Raw genomic sequence first — 18269 nt, forward strand, 5'->3', positions numbered from 1 at the left:
AATGAGGGAGGCTATTTTGTATTAGAGCAATTGGAGGAGCCTATGGTTATTGAAGAAAAGGAAGAAGTGGTTGAAGATTTAGGAGACGTTGAGAGTCCATGGGAATGTAGCATCATGGAAAACTCTTCCAAGAAGCTTGACATTGATGTTGAGGAGGGTGCGCAACCTCCAAAGCACATCATGGTTGAAGACTTTGAAGAGGTTGATCAAGAGATGGATTCAATTATTGATGAGTTCCTATCCACAATTGAATCCTCTCCCATTGAGCTTGACATAGAGGGTAAGGAAGAAGATACCTCACCTCCCATACCCTTGGTAAGCCACGAAGAAAATATTAAATTGGAAGGAAGCTACCAAGAGGAAGAGGTTGAGGTTGATATAAGTTATCAAGAGGTGGAAGTTACAAGGGAAGAGCACAAGAGCGTAGACATCGCAATGGCTAAGTGTGGGGAGGTCCCCCTTCCCAAGCCACCATCACCTAACATAACATTCAAGTGGGTAAAATTTCTATCCCTAAGCTTCACTTTCTCACTTGAATATGGGTTGATTGAAAATGATGGTCAACTTAGAGCTCTTTGTGGAGTTAAGAGTAAGAGGGAGTGGTGTAATGGTTGGAAAGAGAATGTTAGGCTCATTAAGGTTAAACCCTCAAGGCATAAATACTATGGTTGGAGGAATGCTAAATTGTATGGGTCTAGAAGGAGAATTTGGTGCATAAAGGAGAATTCTATATGCCTACCACCCAAGTTGAATCGTGATGATCAACTAGAAGATGGGTGTGAAAATAAGATATGGGATCCTGGATCACAACATGAAGACCAATTTTGGAAGCTCATATCTTGGGGAGAACCTCACCCAAGCTTGATGAAGATGGTTGGAAATTCTGTCAACCAATTGAGAAGCAAAGATCCTTGGAGATTCAAGGATGAGTACAAACATAAGCCACCATGACAATAAGCTTCTCAAAATGTCCAACTTAAGGACTTAAACTAAAAGTGCTAGGTGGGAGACACCCCACCATGGTAAACTCTTTCCATACTCTTTTAGTTTTGTTAATAAGTGAATTGAGTTACCATTGTAGGTAGATTTTCATTTCATATTGATTTGTTAGTAAAGATTGGTTGTTAGTATGTTGTATTCATTAGTAGTAGATGAATAAATTCTAAAATCAAATTGCATTTTTGTGAATTGTTTGATATTTGATTGAATAAAGAAGAGTTTTGGACATTATAGGGAGCTCTTGGGCATTTTTTTCTGCTTTTTGGGCAAAAAAAAAAAAAAAAACGGCCATCGGCGCGCTAGCACGCTGTGCGCGCGCGCGCACATTGCACTTCTGCAACTTCTGGTACAAAAACCAGAGAGTTGTGCGCGCGTTGTGCCAGCATTGTGCTGGGAGCACAAGCTCATCCACGCGTAAGCGCGCTGTGCGCGCGCGCGCGGATCGTCCCTGCTGCATCCACGCGTGAGCGCGCTGTGCGCGCGCGCGCGGATTGTCCCAACCTCATCCACGTTTAAGCGCGCTGTGCGCGCGCGCGCGGATTTGCTCCCTGCTTTTCCCCTTCCTCCTTTCTCCTTCTTTCCTCTTCTCTTCTTCTTTCTTTCTCATTTTTTTTCTTTCTTCTTCCTCTCTTGAAAGATTTTTTTTCTTTTCTCTTTTAATATAAAAAAAAAAAGAAAAAAAAATTTTTATAATAAAAAAAAAATAAATAAAAAATATAATAAATAAATAAATAAAATACTAAAAAAATAAAAAAAAATTTTAAAATATAAAAAAAAAATTTCTCTTCTTCCATTTCCTTTTGTCTATTACATTTGCATACTTTTATTCTTTGCATTTTAATTTTGTTTCTATAATTTGTTCTCATTTCTCATTTTATTTTCTAAATTTCTCATTTTAATAATGGTGTTGAATTCTCTCACTCAATTGTTGAGAATTTCTTGCATTTGTTTTGCTGCTTCATGACTTGTGTTACATTAATTGTAATATTTGTCAATACATAAGGTTAGTGCTTTAGTCCTTCCTAATTCATTATCCTTTGTTTTTGTACCTCTTCATCATTGAGTTAGGATGGGACCAAATGCTCTCATGCTACCACAAATCTTGTTTGTGTCTATTCTTGTTTGATCTTGATGCTCAACATGCTTTTCATGCTTTGACTTTAATCTTGCATCAAGTATTAGTTGATATGCCCTTTGCTTAAATTGTTTTCTTACTCACATGTTGTAGCTACCATGTAGTGGAGAACCATACTCTTATTTGGCATTAGCCCCCGCCTATGTTCTAATTGCTTTGATGTCTTTGTTATAGGCTTAATTTTCTTTCTTTTTCTCTCCTTCTAGGTTGGCCACCAAGAAGGAAAGGAATGAGAAAGCTTCTAAATGGGGCAACAAACAAGTTCATCCGCACAATCCTTTGAAGAAACTCATCAATTGTAGCAACCCGTCCACCTTGCTCTTCTTTGCATGCACCGAGGACGGTGCAATCTTCAAGTGTGGGGAGGTCGTCCGACCGATCTCCATGGGTAACAATTTCCTTTTCAACACCAAATTTTTATTTTCTTTGTTAGATTAGCTATTGCATTGCATGATAGGTTGCATGTTTGTTAGAATTTGTACATATTTTTACCACTTCTTTCTTATTAGGACTACTTGGTTAGGGTGATGATTTCTTTTCCAAGAAACTATTTTAGGGCACCCTACCAATTTGAAAAAGAAAATTTGTGGAACTTGCTTGAAAGAATTTATTTTGGAACATGGTTTTTGAGCTAAGAACACAAGCTTGCGAGATTCGAGCCTAATGGTGTGGTTACATCTTATAACCACTTATTTTCCCTTCTTGTGTGCATTATTCTCTTCCTATGATTGTGATCTTTGCTTTGTTTGAGTCTATATGTCCATTATTCTTTGTATTCATGCATTTATATGATCGAGGCCATTGTTTCATTAGCTCACTTACCCAAATAGCCTTACCTTTTATCTTCCTTTGTTAGCCAAATTTGAGCCTACGATTAACCCACTTTGTTCTTAATTCAGCACATTACAAGCCTTAAAGCGGAAAACAATAAAAGTCCTTAATTTGGATCTTTGATTGGCTTAGGCTAGTGTGTGTGAGTATCATTCAAGTGTGGGAACCTTGGGACATTGGGTGAATAAAAGGGTAGTTTTGTATTATTAGTGTAAATATTGGGAATTGGGTACATGCTCATGTGTTGATTAAATGTATAGACCTTATGCATTGATGTTCTTGTATATAGTTTGAAAAAAAAAAAAGAAATAAAAGTTAAAAAAAAGAAAAGAAAAAGAAAAAAAAATATATAAAAAAAAAAGAAGAAAAAAGAAAGAAAAAGAAAAGTAATAAAGGGGACAAAATGCCCCAAAGTGAAGCTCAATAAGAACCAATGCATAAGTGTTGTGAAATGAAAAGAAAATGCATGAGTATGTGAAAAAGTGAAGAATGGGTAGTTAGGTTAGTACTTAATTGTATAGGTCATTATATAGGTTAGGTGGGAAAGTTTAAGTTAATCAAAGATTCAAATCCTAAGTCCACTAGCCATACATGATCCTACCTTGACCCTAGCCCCATTACAACCTAAGGAAAAGACCTCATGATAATTGTATGCGTGCATTGAATAATTGTTGATTGTTAGATGAAAAACAAATCTTGGAAAACATGATTAGGGGAGAATTGAGAGAATCAACCCCAAACACCGAGTGACTAGAGTGCAAACACTTCCGGTGAGGGTTCGATGCTCAATTCCTTGATTCCCGGCTTTCACGAGCGTTCTTCTTGCAAGTCTATTTGAACTTCAATTTTTATATTTGAATTGGTAGGATTCATGAATCGTTATATGATCTTGACCCTACTTGTGCATGTATGACTTGGAGGATTGATTTATTTTTAACCAAGTAGGTACAACCATTTTGCATCTAGTTGCATTCATGTAGATAGGATGCATATAGATAGGTTACATTGAATAAATGTTGATGCCTTTGCTTTCTCTTGGTTTAAGCATGAGGACATGCTTGGTTTAAGTGTGGAGAGGTTGACAAACCCCATTTGTAGGGTTTATCTTGTATTGATTTTAGGAGATTTTATCACCTTTTACCCACATTTATTCAATGAAATAGCATGGTTTTGTATATTCTCCTTTAATTGTGCTTAAGAGTGAAAACATGCTTTTTAGGACTTAAAATAGATAAATCTAATTCTCCTTGATTCCATTAGATGCCTTGATATGTTTGTTAAGTGATTTAAGGTTTAGGAGGCAAAGATTGGATCAAGGGAATGAAGAAAGAAAGCATGAAAAGTTGGAGAACTCATGAAGAAATGAAAGAACCGGAAAGCTGTCAAGCCGACCTCTTCGCACTTAAACGACCATAACTTGAGCTACAGAAGTCCAAATGATGCGGTTCCAGTTGGGTTGGAAAGCTAACATCCGGGGCTTCGCAACGATATAAGATTTGCCATAGTTGCTACACGTATGGTGGCGCGCACGCGCATAGTACGCGCACGCGCCGTTGCTGCCTCTGGTTCACTTAATGCAACATGTGGCCAACGATTTTAGAAGCCTTGTGGGCCCAATCCAACTCATTTCTGATGCTATTTAAGCCAAGGATTGAAGAGGGATGAGGCATCTAGTTACCATTAGTTTAAGTTTAGCTTTAGAAGTAGTTTCTAGAGAGAGAAGCTCTCACTTCTCTCTAGAATTAGGATTAGGATTAGGATTAGTTCCTAGATCTAGGTTTTAATCTTTGCTTTCTTCTACTTCCACATTTCAATTCTTTGTTGTTAGATTCATCTTCTTCTACTCTTTTGTTGTAATTCCCTTTATGTTGTTCTTACATTTTGTTGTAGATCTAGTATTGTTCCTTCTACATTCTTTCAATTCAATAAAAGGTAATTCTTAATAAATGTGTTTCTTTTGATTGTTGTTGTTAATTCCTTGTAATTGAGTAGTGTAGATTTACTTTTCTTGCAATTTACTATGCTTTCTTTTTATGCCTTCCAAGTGTTTGATGAAATGCTTGGTTGGATTTTAGAGTAGAATTTTATACTCTTGGCTTGGAAAGGTAACTTAGGAACTCTTGAGTTACTAATGTCCAAGTGATTGATGATTGGGAGCCATTGACTCTAGTTCTCACTAATTGAATTGGTGGAGAGTTAGGACTTATGGACTAGGATTGATATAGCTCATTTAACTTTCCTTTACTACTAGTTAGAGGATGATTTAATGGGATTAATCCTTGCCAATTCTCATATTGTGGTTAGTGATTAGGATAGAGATCCTTGACTACCAACCCTTGCCAAGACCTTTTTAGGCCTTAGTTTACTTTCTTGTCATTTATCTTTCATGCTTCATATCAAAACCCCAAAATAACTCACAACCAATAATAAGACACTCTATTGTAATTCCTAGGGAGAACGACCCGAGGTTCAATACTTCGGTTTATAAATTTAGGGGTTTGTTACTTGTGACAAACAATCTTTTGTATGAAAGGATTATTGTTGGTTTAGAAACTATACTTGCAACGAGAATTCATTTGTGAAATTCTAAACCGTCAAAAATCCATTCGTCATGGGGTCCACAGATCCTGAGGTGTCAAGGATATCTCATCCCTGCACCAAGTGGCGTGCAAAAACGCCCTTTTCTGCCAATCCTGGCGTTAAACGCCAGGCTACTACCCATTTCTGGCGTTTAACGCCAGCTTCTTGCCCATTCCTAGCGTTAAACGCCAGTCTAGTGCCCCTTTCTGGCGTTAAACGCCCAGAATGGTGCCAGACTGGGCGTTAAACGCCCATTTGCTGCCCTTACTGTCGTTTAAACACCAGCAAGTTTTTCCTCCAGGGTGTGCTATTTTTCATTCTGTTTTTGCTTTTTCAATTATTTTTGTGACTTCACATGATCATCAACCTATAGAAAACATAAAATAACAATGGAAAATAGATAAATATAACATTGGGTTGCCTCCCAACAAGCGCTTCTTTAATGTCAGTAGCTTGACAGTGGGCCCTCATGGAGCCTCACAAATTTTCAGAGTAATGTTGGAACCTCCCAACACCAAACTTAGAGTTTGAATGTGGGGGTTCAACACCAAACTTAGAATTTGGTTGTGGCCTCCCAACACCAAACTTAGAGTTTGACTGTGGGGGCTCTGTTTGACTTTGTTTTGAGAGAAGCTCTTCATGCTTCCTCTCCATGGTTACAGAGGGATATCCTTGAGCCTTAAACACAAAGGATTCTTCATTCACTTGAATGATCAATTCTCCTCTGTCAACATCAATCACAGCGTTTGCTGTGGCTAGGAAGGGTCTGCCAAGGATGATGGATTCATCCATGCACTTCCGAGTCTCTAGGACTATGAAATTAGCAGGGATGTAATGGTCTTCAACCTTTACCAGAACATCCTCTACAAGTCCATAAGCTTGTTTTCTTGAATTGTCTGCCATCTCTAGTGAGATTCTTGCAGCTTGTTGATGAGCGGATAATTTATACGCTTTTTGGCATTGTTTTTAGGTAGTTTTTAGTAAGTTCAAGCTACTTTTAGGGATGTTTTCATTAGTTTTTATGCTAAATTCACATTTCTGGACTTTACTATGAGTTTGTGTGTTTTTCTGTGATTTCAGGTAAATTCTGGCTGAAATTGAGGGACTTGAGCAAAACTCTGAAAAAGGCTGACAAAAGGACTGCCGATGCTGTTGGAATCTGACCTCCCTGCCCTCAAAATGGATTTTCTGGAGCTACAGAACTCCAAATGGTGCGCTCTCAACGGCGTTGGAAAGTAGACATCCAGGGCTTTCCAGCAATATATAATAGTCCATACTTTATTCGGAAATTGACGACGTAACTTGGCGTTGAACGCCAAGTTCATGCTGCTGTCTGGAGTTAAACGCCAGAAAAACGTCATGATCCGGAGTTGAACGCCCAAAACACGTCATAACTCGGAGTTCAACTCCAAGAGAAGCCTCAGCTCGTGGATTGAACAAGCTCAGCCCAAACATACACCAAGTGGGCCCCGGAAGTGGATTTATGCATCAATTACTTACTCATGTAAACCCTAGGAGCTAGTTTATTATAAATAGAACATTTAACTATTGTATTAGGGATCTTTGATCATTCGGTCTTGTGACCACATGGGGGCTGGCCATTCGGCCATGCCTGAACCTTTCACTTATGTATTTTCAACGGTGGAGTTTCTGCACACCATAGATTAAGGGTGTGGAGCTCTGCTGTATCTCAAGTATTAATGCAATTCTATTTTCTTTCATTCAATTCTCTCTTATTCTTATTCCAAGATATTCATTCGCACCCAAGAACATGATGAAGGTGATGATTATGTGACGCTCATCATCATTCTCACCTATGAACGCGTGTGATTGACAACCACTTCCGTTCTACATGCAACAGAGCTTGAATGTGTATCTCTTAGATTCCCCAACAGAATCTTCGTGGTATAAGCTAGATAGATGGCGGCATTCATGAGGATCCGAAAAGTCTCACCTTGTCTGTGGTATTCCGAGTAGGATCCTGGGAGTCCGGAAAGTCTAACCTTGTCTGTGGTATTCCGAGTAGGATTCCGGTAATGAATGACTGTGACGTGCTTCAGACTTGCAAGTGCTGGGCGTGATGACAAACGCAAAAGAATCAAGGGATTCTATTCCAGTAGGCGCGGGAACCAACCAGTGATTAACCGTGCTGTGACAGAGCACGTGAGCGTAGTTTTCACTGCGAGGATGGGATGTAGCCTTCAGCCAGGTGATGCCTCCAGACGATTAGCCATGCGAGTGACAGCCGCAGAGGACCATTTTCCCGAGAGGATTAAAAGTAGCCATCGTCGAACGGTGAACCCCTATACACAGCTTGCCATGGAAAGGAGTAAGAGGGATTAAGTTGAAGCAGTAGGAGAGCAGGCGTCCTTGAGCCATACAGTATCTCCATATGCTTATCTGAAATTCCCACCAATGAATCTGCATAAGTATTCTATCCCTTTTATTATTTCTATTTTATTATTAATTTTCGAAACCATAAACAAATTTAATCTGCCTGACTGAGATTTACAAGGTGACCATAGCTTGCTTCATACCAACAATCTCTGTGGGATCGACCCTTACTCACGTAAGGTTTATTACTTGGACGACCCAGTACACTTGCTAGTTAGTTGAACGGAGTTGTGAAAACAACCGAGGCCATAATAATGATTCCATACAAATACAAAGAACATGGATCACAATTTCGTCCACCAAGTTTTTGGCGCCGTTGCCGGGGATTGTTCGAGTATGGACAACTGACGGTTCATCTTGTTGCTCAGATTAGGTAATTTTCTTTTCAAAATCTTTTTCAAAAAAAATTATAAAAATATTAAAAAAATCATAAAATCATAAAAAACCAAAATATTTTGTGTTTCTTGTTTGAGTCTTGAGTCAATTTTTAAGTTTGGTGTCAATTGCATGCTTTAAAAATTTTTCTTGCATTTTTCGAAAATCCCATGCATTCATAGTGTTCTTCATGATCTTCAAGTTGTTCTTGATAAGTCCTCTTGTTTGATCTTGATGATTTCTTGTTTTGTGTTGTTTGTTGTTTTTCATATGCATTTTTTGTTTGTTAGAGTCCATGCATTAAAGATTTCTAAGTTTGGTGTCTTGCATGTTTTCTTTGCATCAAAATTTTTTCAAAAATATGTTCTTGATGTTCATCATGATCTTCAAAGTGTTCTTGGTGTTCATCTTGACATTCATAGCATTCTTGCATGCATTCATGGTTTTGATCTAAAAATTTCATGCATTGAGTATTTTTGTTATTTTTCTCTCTCATAATTAAAAATTCAAAAATCAAAAAAATATCTTTTCCTTATTTCCCTCCAAATTTTCGAAATTTTGGGTTGACTTGGTCAAAAAATTTTCAAAATTAGTTGTTTCTTACAAGTCAAGTCAAAATTTCAATTTTAAAAATCTTATCTTTCTAAAATCTTTTTCAAAAATCATATCTTTTTCATTTTTTCTATTTTTCAAAAATTTCAAAAACATTTTTCAAATTATTTTCAAAATCTTTTCCTTATCCTTACATCATAATTTTCGAAAATTCACTAATAATTAATGTGATTGGTTCAAAAATTTGAAGTTTGTTACTTTCTTGTTAAGAAAGGTTCAATCTTTAAGTTCTAGAATCTTATCTTGTAGTTTCTTGTTAGTGAGGTAAATAATTTCAAAATTTTTGAATTAAATCTTTTTATCTTTTATTTGATCTTTTTCAAAAATTTTATCTTTTTCAAAATTTGATTTCAAAATATCCTATCTAACTTGCTATCTTCTTATCTTTTTCAATTTTGATTTCAAATCTTTTTCAATCAACTAACTAACTTCTTGTTTGTTTCTTATCTTTTTCAAAACCACCTAACTATTTTTCCCTCTCTAATTTTCGAAAATATCTCATCCCTTTTTCAAACATTCTTTTTAATTAATTAATTGTTTCATGTTTTAATTTTAATTACATTTTATCTCTAATTTTCGAAAATCACTAACCCCTTTTCAAAAATTATTTTCGAAATCTCCCTCCTCCTTTCTTCTTCTATTTAATTATTTAATTACTAACACTTCTCTTCACCTCTCTTCATCCAAAAATCCGAATCTCCCTCTTCATTTTTCTACCCCTTCTTTTTCTACTAACATAAAGGAATCTCTATACTGTGACATAGAGGATTCCTCTTTCTTTTCTTGTTTTCTTCTCTTTCATATGAGCAGGAACAAGGATAAAGGCACTCTTGTTGAAATTGATCCAGAACCTGAATGGACTCTGAAGAGGAAATTAAGAGAAGCTAAATTAAATTATTCTAAAGGTAACCTTTCAGAAACATTAGAACAAGAGAAGGAGATGGCAGCCGAAAATAATAATAATGCAAGGAGAATGCTTGGTGACTTCACAAAGCCAACGTCCAAGTTTGATGGAAGAAGCATCTCCATTCCTGCCATTGGAGCCAACAACTTTGAGCTGAAACCTCAGCTAGTTGCCTTAATGCAACAAAACTGCAAGTTCTATGGACTTCCATCTGAAGATCCCTATCAGTTCTTAACTGAGTTCTTGCAGATCTGTGAGACTGTAAAGACGAATGGAGTTGATCCTGAAGTCTACAGACTCATGCTTTTTCCTTTTGCTGTAAGAGACAGAGCTAGAGTATGGTTGGATTCACAACCCAAGGATAGCCTGGACTCATGGGATAAGCTTGTCATTGCCTTCTTAGATAAATTCTTTCCTCCTCAAAAGCTGAGCAAGCTGAGAGTGGATGTTCAAACCTTTAAACAAAAAGATGGTGAATCCCTCTATGAAGCTTGGGAAAGATACAAGCAGCTGACCAAAAGATGTCCATCTGACATGTTTTCAGAATGGACCATTTTAGATATATTCTATTATGGTCTCTCTGAATTTTCGAAAATGTCATTGGACCATTCTGCAGGTGGATCTATTCACCTGAAGAAAACGCCTGAAGAGGCTCAAGAACTCATTGACATGGTTGCAAACAACCAATTCATGTACACTTCTGAGAGGAATTCCGTGAACAATGGGATACCTCAGAAGAAAGGAGTTCTTGAAATTGATACTCTGAATGCCATATTGGCTCAGAACAAAGTGTTGACTCAACAGGTTAACATGATCTCTTAAAATCTGAATGGATGGCAACATGCATCCAACAGTACTAGAGAGGCAGCTTTTGAAGAAGCTTATGATCCTGAGAACCCTGCCATGGCAGAGGTTAATTACATGGGTGAACCTTATGGAAACACCTATAACTCATCATGGAGAAATCATCCAAATTTCTCATGGAAGGATCAGCAAAAACCTCAACAAGGCTTTAACAATGGTGGACGCAACAGGCTGAACAATAGTAAGCCATATCCATCATCTTCTCAGCAACAGACAGAGACTTCTGAACAAAATACTTCTAATCTGGCTAATATAGTCTCTGATCTGTCAAAGGCCACTTTCAGTTTCATGAGTGAAACAAGATCCTCCATTAGAAATCTGGAGGCACAAGTGGGCCAGCTGAGTAAGAAAGTCATTGAAACTCCTCCCAGTATTCTCCCAAGCAATACAGAAGAAAATCCAAAAGGAGAGTGCAAAGCCATTGACATAGTCAATATGGCCGAATGCACAAGGGAGGAGGAGGACGAAAATCCTAGTAAGGAAAACCTCCTGGGACGTTCCTCAAGCAAGAAGGAGTTTCCTATTAAGGATCCAAAGGAATCTGAGGCTCATACAGAGACCATAGAGATTCCATTAAATCTCCTTCTACCATTCATGAGCTCTGAAGACTATTCTTCCTCTGAAGAGGATGAAGATGTAACTGGAGAGCAAGTTGCTCAATACTTAGGAGCTATCATGAAGCTGAATGCCAAGTTATTTGGTAATGAGACTTGGGAAAGTGAACCTCCCTTGCTCATTAATGAACTGGATACTTGGATTCAGAAAATTCTACCTCAAAAGAAACAAGATCCTGGCAAGTTCTTAATACCCTGTACCATAGGCACCATGATCTTTGAAAAGGCTCTGTGTGATCTGGGGTCAGGGATAAATCTAATGCCACTCTCTGTAATGGAGAAGCTGGGGATCATTGAGGTACAACCTGCCTTGTTCTCATTACAACTGGCAGACAAGTCATTGAGACAAGCTTATGGAATAGTAGAGGACGTGTTAGTAAAGGTTGAAGGCCTTTACATCCCTGCTGATTTCATAATCTTAGACACTAGGAAGGAAGAGGATGATTGCATCATCCTTGGAAGACCTTTCCTAGCCACAGCAGGAGCTGTGATAGATGTCAACAGAGGAGAACTAGTCCTTCAATTGAATGGGGACTACCTTGTGTTTAAGGCACATGGCCATCCCTCTGTGACAGAAGAGAGTAAGCATGAAGAGCTTCTCTCAGTTCAGGGTCAAGAAGAGCCCCCACAGTCAAACTCTAAGTTTGGTGTTGGGAGGCCACAACCAAACTCTAAGTTTGGTGTTATGATCCCATATCCAAACTCTAAGTTTGGTGTGGACAACTATACAACATTGACCTGATCACCTTATGGCTCCATGAGAGCAACTGTCAAGCTATTGACATTAAAGAAGCGCTTGTAGGGAGGCAACCCAATTTTATTTATCTAATTTTATTTTATTCTATTTTATTATTATTTTATGTTTTATTAGGTACATGATCATGAGGAGTCACGAAAAAAATCATAAAAATTAAAAACAGAATCAAAAACAGCAGAAGAAAAAAATTCACACCCTGGAGGACGCACAGGCTGGCGTTCAACGCCAGTAAGATGCATCTGGCTGGCGTTCAACGCCAGAACAGAGCACCATTCTGGCGCTGAATGCCAGAAACAAGCAACATTCTGGCGCTGAACGCCAGGAATGTGCCCAGAGAGGAAAAACTGGCGCTGAACGCCAGTAACAAGCATGAAACTGGCGTTCAACGCCAGAAACATGCTTTACATGGGCGTTGAACGCCCAGAATGTGCACCAATGGGCATTTAAACGCCAGAATGATGCACAAAGGCATTTTACATGCCTATTTGGTGCAGGGATGGAATTTCTTGACACCTCAGGATCTGTGGACCCCACAGGATCCCCACCTACCATATTCCCACCTTACCTTTTAATCCTAATCACACTCTCCTAATCCAAATTCACTCTTCCCCATGTCACACTTCCCAACACCTTTCACTAATCACCTCAATTCCTCTTTCCAATTACCCCATTCACTACTCACATCCATCCACTCTTCCCCATAAACCCCACCTACCTTCAAAATTTCAAACCAATTTCCCTCCCATTCCCACCCAAATGGCCGAACATACCCCCTCCCTCTCCCTATAAATACCCTTCCTTTCTTCTTCATTTTCACACAACACAAACCCCTTATTCTTTACCTAAAGCCGAACCTACCTCTCTCCCTCTCTTCCATATTTTCTTCTTCTTCTTCTTATCTTCTTTCTTTTATTGCTCGAGGGTGAGCAATATTTTAAGTTTGGTGTGGTAAAAGCATAAGCTTTTTTTGTTTTTCCATTACCAATGGCACTTAAGGCCGGAATATCCTCTAGAAAAGGAAAAGGGAAGACAAAAGCTTCCACCTCCGAGTCATGGGAGATGGAAAGATTCATCTCCAAGAGCCATCAAGACCACTTCTATGATGTTGTGGCAAAGAAGAAAGTGATCCCTGAGGTCCCTTTCAAGCTCAAGAAAAATGAGTATCCGGAGATCCGACATGAAGTCCGAAGAAGAGGTTGGGAAGTCTTAACCAACCCCATGCAACAAGTCGGAATCTTAATGGTTCAAGAGTTCTATGCCAATGCATGGATCACTAGGAACCATGATCAAAGTATGAACCCGAGTCCAAAGAATTATCTCACAATGGTTCGGGGGAAATACTTGGATTTCAGTCCGGAAAATGTAAGGTTGGCATTCCACTTGCCCATGATGCAAGGTGATGAACGCCCCTACACTAGAAGGGTCAACTTTGATCAAAGGTTGGATCAAGTCCTTATGGACATTTGTGTGGAAGGAGCTCAATGGAAGAGAGACTCCAAAGGCAAGCCAGTCCAACTAAGAAGACTGGACCTCAAGCCTATAGCTAGAGGATGGTTGGAGTTCATTCAACGCTCCATCATTCCTACTAGCAACCGATCTGAAGTTACTGTGGATCGGGCCATCATGATTCATGGCATCATGATTGGAGAGGAAGTAGAAGTTCATGAGGTCATCTCCAATGAAATCTACAAAATAGCCGACAAGCCTTCACCTATGGCACGGCTAGCTTTTCCTCACCTTATTTGCCATCTATGTTACTCAGCTGGAGTTATCATAGAAGGGGACATCTCCATTGAAGAGGACAAGCCCATCACCAAGAAGAGGATGGAGCAAGCAAGAGAAGCCCCTCACGGTTCTTAAGAGATGCATGAGGGAGCTCATCATCAAGAAATCCCTGAGATGCCTCAAGGGATGCACTTTCCTCCAAACAACTATTGGGAGCAACTCAACACTTCCTTAGAAGGTTTGAGCCACAATGTGGAACAATTAAGGGTGGAACATCATGAGCACTCCATCATTCTCCAAGAAATAAGAGAAGATCAAAGAGCAATGAGGGAGGAGCAACAAAGGCAAGGAAGGGACATAGAAGAGCTTAAGGACATCATTGGTCCTTCAAGAAGAAGATGCCACTAAAGGTGGATTCATTCCTTGTTCTTTACTTCTTTCTGTTTTCGGTTTTTAATGTTATGTTTATCTATGTTTTGTGTCTTTATTTCATGATCATTAGTATGTAACCATGCCTTAAAGCTATGAATAAAATCCATTAATCCTTCACTTCTCTTAAATGAAAAATGTTTTAATTCAAAAGAACAAGAAGTACATAAATTTCGAAAATAGCTCTTGAATTTAATTTAATTATATTGATGTGGTGACAATGCTTTTTGTTTTTTGAATGAATGCTTGAACAGTGCATATGTCTTTTGAACTTGTTGTTTATGAATGTTAAAACTGTTGGCTCTTGAAAGAATGATGAACAAAGAGAAATGTTATTGATGATCTGAAAAATCATGAAATTGATTCTTGAAGCAAGAAAAAGCAGTGAAAAAAAAAAGAGAGAAGGAGCAATAGAAAAAGCCACGAGCCCTTAAAACCAAAAGGCAAGGGTAAAAAGGATCCAAGGCTTTGAGCATCAATGGATAGGAAGGCCCAAGGAAATAAAATACAGGCCTAAGCGGCTAAATCAAGCTGTCCCTAACCATGTGCTTGTGTCATGAAGGTCCAAGTGAAAAGCTTGAGACTGAGTGGTTAAAGTCGTGATCCAAGGCAAAAGAGTGTGCTTAAGAGCTCTGGACACCACTAACTGGGGACTCTAGCAAAGCTGAGTCACAATCTGAAAAGGTTCACCCAGTCATGTGTCTGTGGCATTTATGTATCCGGTGGTAATACTGGAAAACAAAGTGCTTAGGGCCACGGCCAAGACTCATAAGTAGCTGTGTTCAAGAATCAACATACTTAACTAGGAGAATCAATAACACTATCCGAAATTCTAAAGTTCCTAGAGAAGCCAATCATTCTAAACTTCAAAGGAAAAGTGAGATGCCAAAACTGTTCAGAAGCAAAAAGCTACAAGTCCCGCTCATCTAATTATAATTAATATTCATTGATATTCTGGAATTTATAGTATATTCTCTTCTTTTTATCCTAATTGATTTTCAGTTGCTTGGGAACAAGCAACAATTTAAGTTTGGTGTTGTGATGAGCGGATAATTTATACGCTTTTTGGCATTGTTTTTAGGTAGTTTTTAGTAAGTTCAAGCTACTTTTAGGGATGTTTTCATTAGTTTTTATGCTAAATTCACATTTCTGGACTTTACTATGAGTTTGTGTGTTTTTCTGTGATTTCAGGTAAATTCTGGCTGAAATTGAGGGACTTGAGCAAAACTCTGAAAAAGGCTGACAAAAGGACTGCCGATGCTGTTGGAATCTGACCTCCCTGCACTCAAAATGAATTTTCTGGAGCTACAGAACTCCAAATGGCGCGTTCTCAACGGCGTTGGAAAGTACACATCCAGGGCTTTCCGGCAATATATAATAGTTTGTACTTTATTCGGAAATTGACGACGTAACTTGGCGTTGAACGCCAAGTTCATGCTGCTGTCTGGAGTTAAACGCCAGAAAAACGTCATGATCCGGAGTTGAACGCCCAAAACACGTCATAACTCGGAGTTCAACTTCAAGAGAAGCCTCAGCTCGTGGATTGAACAAGCTCAGCCCAAACATACACCAAGTGGGCCCCAGAAGTGGATTTATGCATCAATTACTTACTCATGTAAACCCTAGGAGCTAGTTTATTATAAATAGAACATTTAACTATTGTATTAGGGATCTTTGATCATTCGGTCTTGTGACCACATGGGGGCTGGCCATTCGGCCATGCCTGAACCTTTCACTTATGTATTTTCAACGGTGGAGTTTCTGCACACCATAGATTAAGGGTGTGGAGCTCTGCTGTATCTCAAGTATTAATGCAATTCTATTTTCTTTCATTCAATTCTCTCTTATTCTTATTCCAAGATATTCATTCGCACCCAAGAACATGATGAAGGTGATGATTATGTGACGCTCATCATCATTCTCACCTATGAACGCGTGTGATTGACAACCACTTCCGTTCTACATGCAACAGAGCTTGAATGTGTATCTCTTAGATTCCCCAACAGAATCTTCGTGGTATAAGCTAGATAGATGGCGGCATTCATGAGGATCCGGAAAGTCTCACCTTGTCTGTGGTATTCCGAGTAGGATCCTGGGAGTCCGGAAAGTCTAACCTTGTCTGTGGTATTCCGAGTAGGATTCCGGTAATGAATGACTGTGACGTGCTTCAGACTTGCAAGCGCTGGGCATGATGACAAACGCACAAGAATCAAGGGATTCTATTCCAGTAGGCGCGGGAACCAACCAGTGATTAGCCGTGCTGTGACAGAGCGCGTGAGCGTAGTTTTCACTGCGAGGATGGGATGTAGCCTTCGGCCAGGTGATGCCTCCAGACGATTAGCCATGCGAGTGACAGCCGCAGAGGACCATTTTCCCGAGAGGATTAAAAGTAGCCATCGTCGAACGGTGAACCCCTATACACAGCTTGCCATGGAAAGGAGTAAGAGGGATTGAGTTGAAGCAGTAGGAGAGCAGGCGTCCTTGAGCCATACAGTATCTCCATATGCTTATCTGAAATTCCCACCAATGAATCTGCATAAGTATTCTATCCCTTTTATTATTTCTATTTTATTATTAATTTTCGAAACCATAAACAAATTTAATCTGCCTGACTGAGATTTACAAGGTGACCATAGCTTGCTTCATACCAACAATCTCTGTGGGATCGACCCTTACTCACGTAAGGTTTATTACTTGGACGACCCAGTACACTTGCTGGTTAGTTGAACGGAGTTGTGAAAACAACCGAGGCCATAATAATGATTCCATACAAATACAAAGAACATGGATCACAATTTCGTCCACCACTTGTACCTCAAAGATTCCTAGCTTCTCCATTACAGAGAGAGGCATGAGGTTTATGCTTGACCCTAGGTCACACAGAGCCTTCTCTAAGGTCATGGTGCCTAATGTACAAGATATTGAGAAATTCCCAGGGTCTTGTCTCTTTTGAGGTAATCTCTGCTTAGTCAAGTCATCCAGGTCTTTGGTGAGCAAAGGGGGTTCGTCCTCCCATGTCTCATTACCAAATAACTTGTCATTTAGCTTCATGATTGCTCCAAGGTACTTAGCAACTTGCTCTTTAGTGACATCTTTGTCCTCTTCAGAGGAAGAATATTCATCAAAGCTCATGAATGGCAGAAGTAAATCCAATGGAATCTCTATGGTCTCAGTGTGAGCCTCAGATTCCCATGGTTCCTCATTAGGGAACTCATTGGAGGCCAGTGGACGTCCATTGAGGTCTTCCTCAGTGGCGATCACTGCCTCTTTCTCCTCTCCAAATTCGGCCATGTTGATGGCCTTACACTCTCCTTTTGGATTCTCTTCAGTATTGCTTGGAAGAGTACTAGGAGGGAGTTCAGTAACTTTCTTACTCAGCTAACCCACTTGTGCCTCCAAGTTTCTAATGGAGGACCTTGTTTCAGTCATGAAACTTTGAGTGGTTTTGATTAGATCAGAGACCATGGTTGCTAAGTCAGAGTGGCTCTGCTTAGAATTTTCTGTCTGTTGCTGAGAAGATGATGGAAAAGGCTTGCCATTGCTAAACCTGTTTCTTCCACCATTATTGTTGTTGAAACCTTGTTGAGGTCTCTGTTGATCCTTCCATGAGAGATTTGGATGATTTCTCCATGAAGGATTATAGGTGTTTCCATAGGGTTCTCCCATGTAATTCACCTCTTCCATTGATGGGTTCTCAGGATCATAAGCTTCTTCTTCAGATGAAGCGTCCTTAGTACTGCCTGGTGCAGCTTGCATTCCAGACAGACTTTGAGAAATCATATTGACTTACTGAGTCAATATTTTGTTCTGAGCCAATATGGCATTCAGAGTATCAATCTCAAGAACTCCTTTCTTCTTATTCGTCCCATTGTTCACAGGATTCCTTTCAGAAGTGTACATGAATTGGTTATTTGCAACCATTTCAATGAGTTTTTGAGCTTCTGTAGGCGTCTTCTTCAGATGAAGAGATCCTCCAGCAGAGCTATCCAATAACATCTTGGACAGTTCAGACAGACCATCATAGAAGATACCTATGATGCTCCATTCAGA

The 18269-nt window shown here is 39.2% G+C and overlaps 1 non-coding gene across 1 annotated transcript; it reads right to left on the minus strand.

Moving 5' to 3' along the window:
• Positions 1 to 10262: 10262 nt before the first annotated feature.
• On the minus strand, positions 10263 to 10366 carry LOC130978203 (small nucleolar RNA R71). Its single transcript, XR_009085859.1, has one exon. It is a non-coding gene; the product is annotated as a small nucleolar RNA R71 (small nucleolar RNA).
• Between the last annotated feature and the right edge of the window lie 7903 nt (positions 10367 to 18269).

Source organism: Arachis stenosperma, chromosome 4 (assembly GCF_014773155.1).
Source record: "Arachis stenosperma cultivar V10309 chromosome 4, arast.V10309.gnm1.PFL2, whole genome shotgun sequence".
Lineage (NCBI taxonomy): Eukaryota > Viridiplantae > Streptophyta > Magnoliopsida > Fabales > Fabaceae > Arachis > Arachis stenosperma.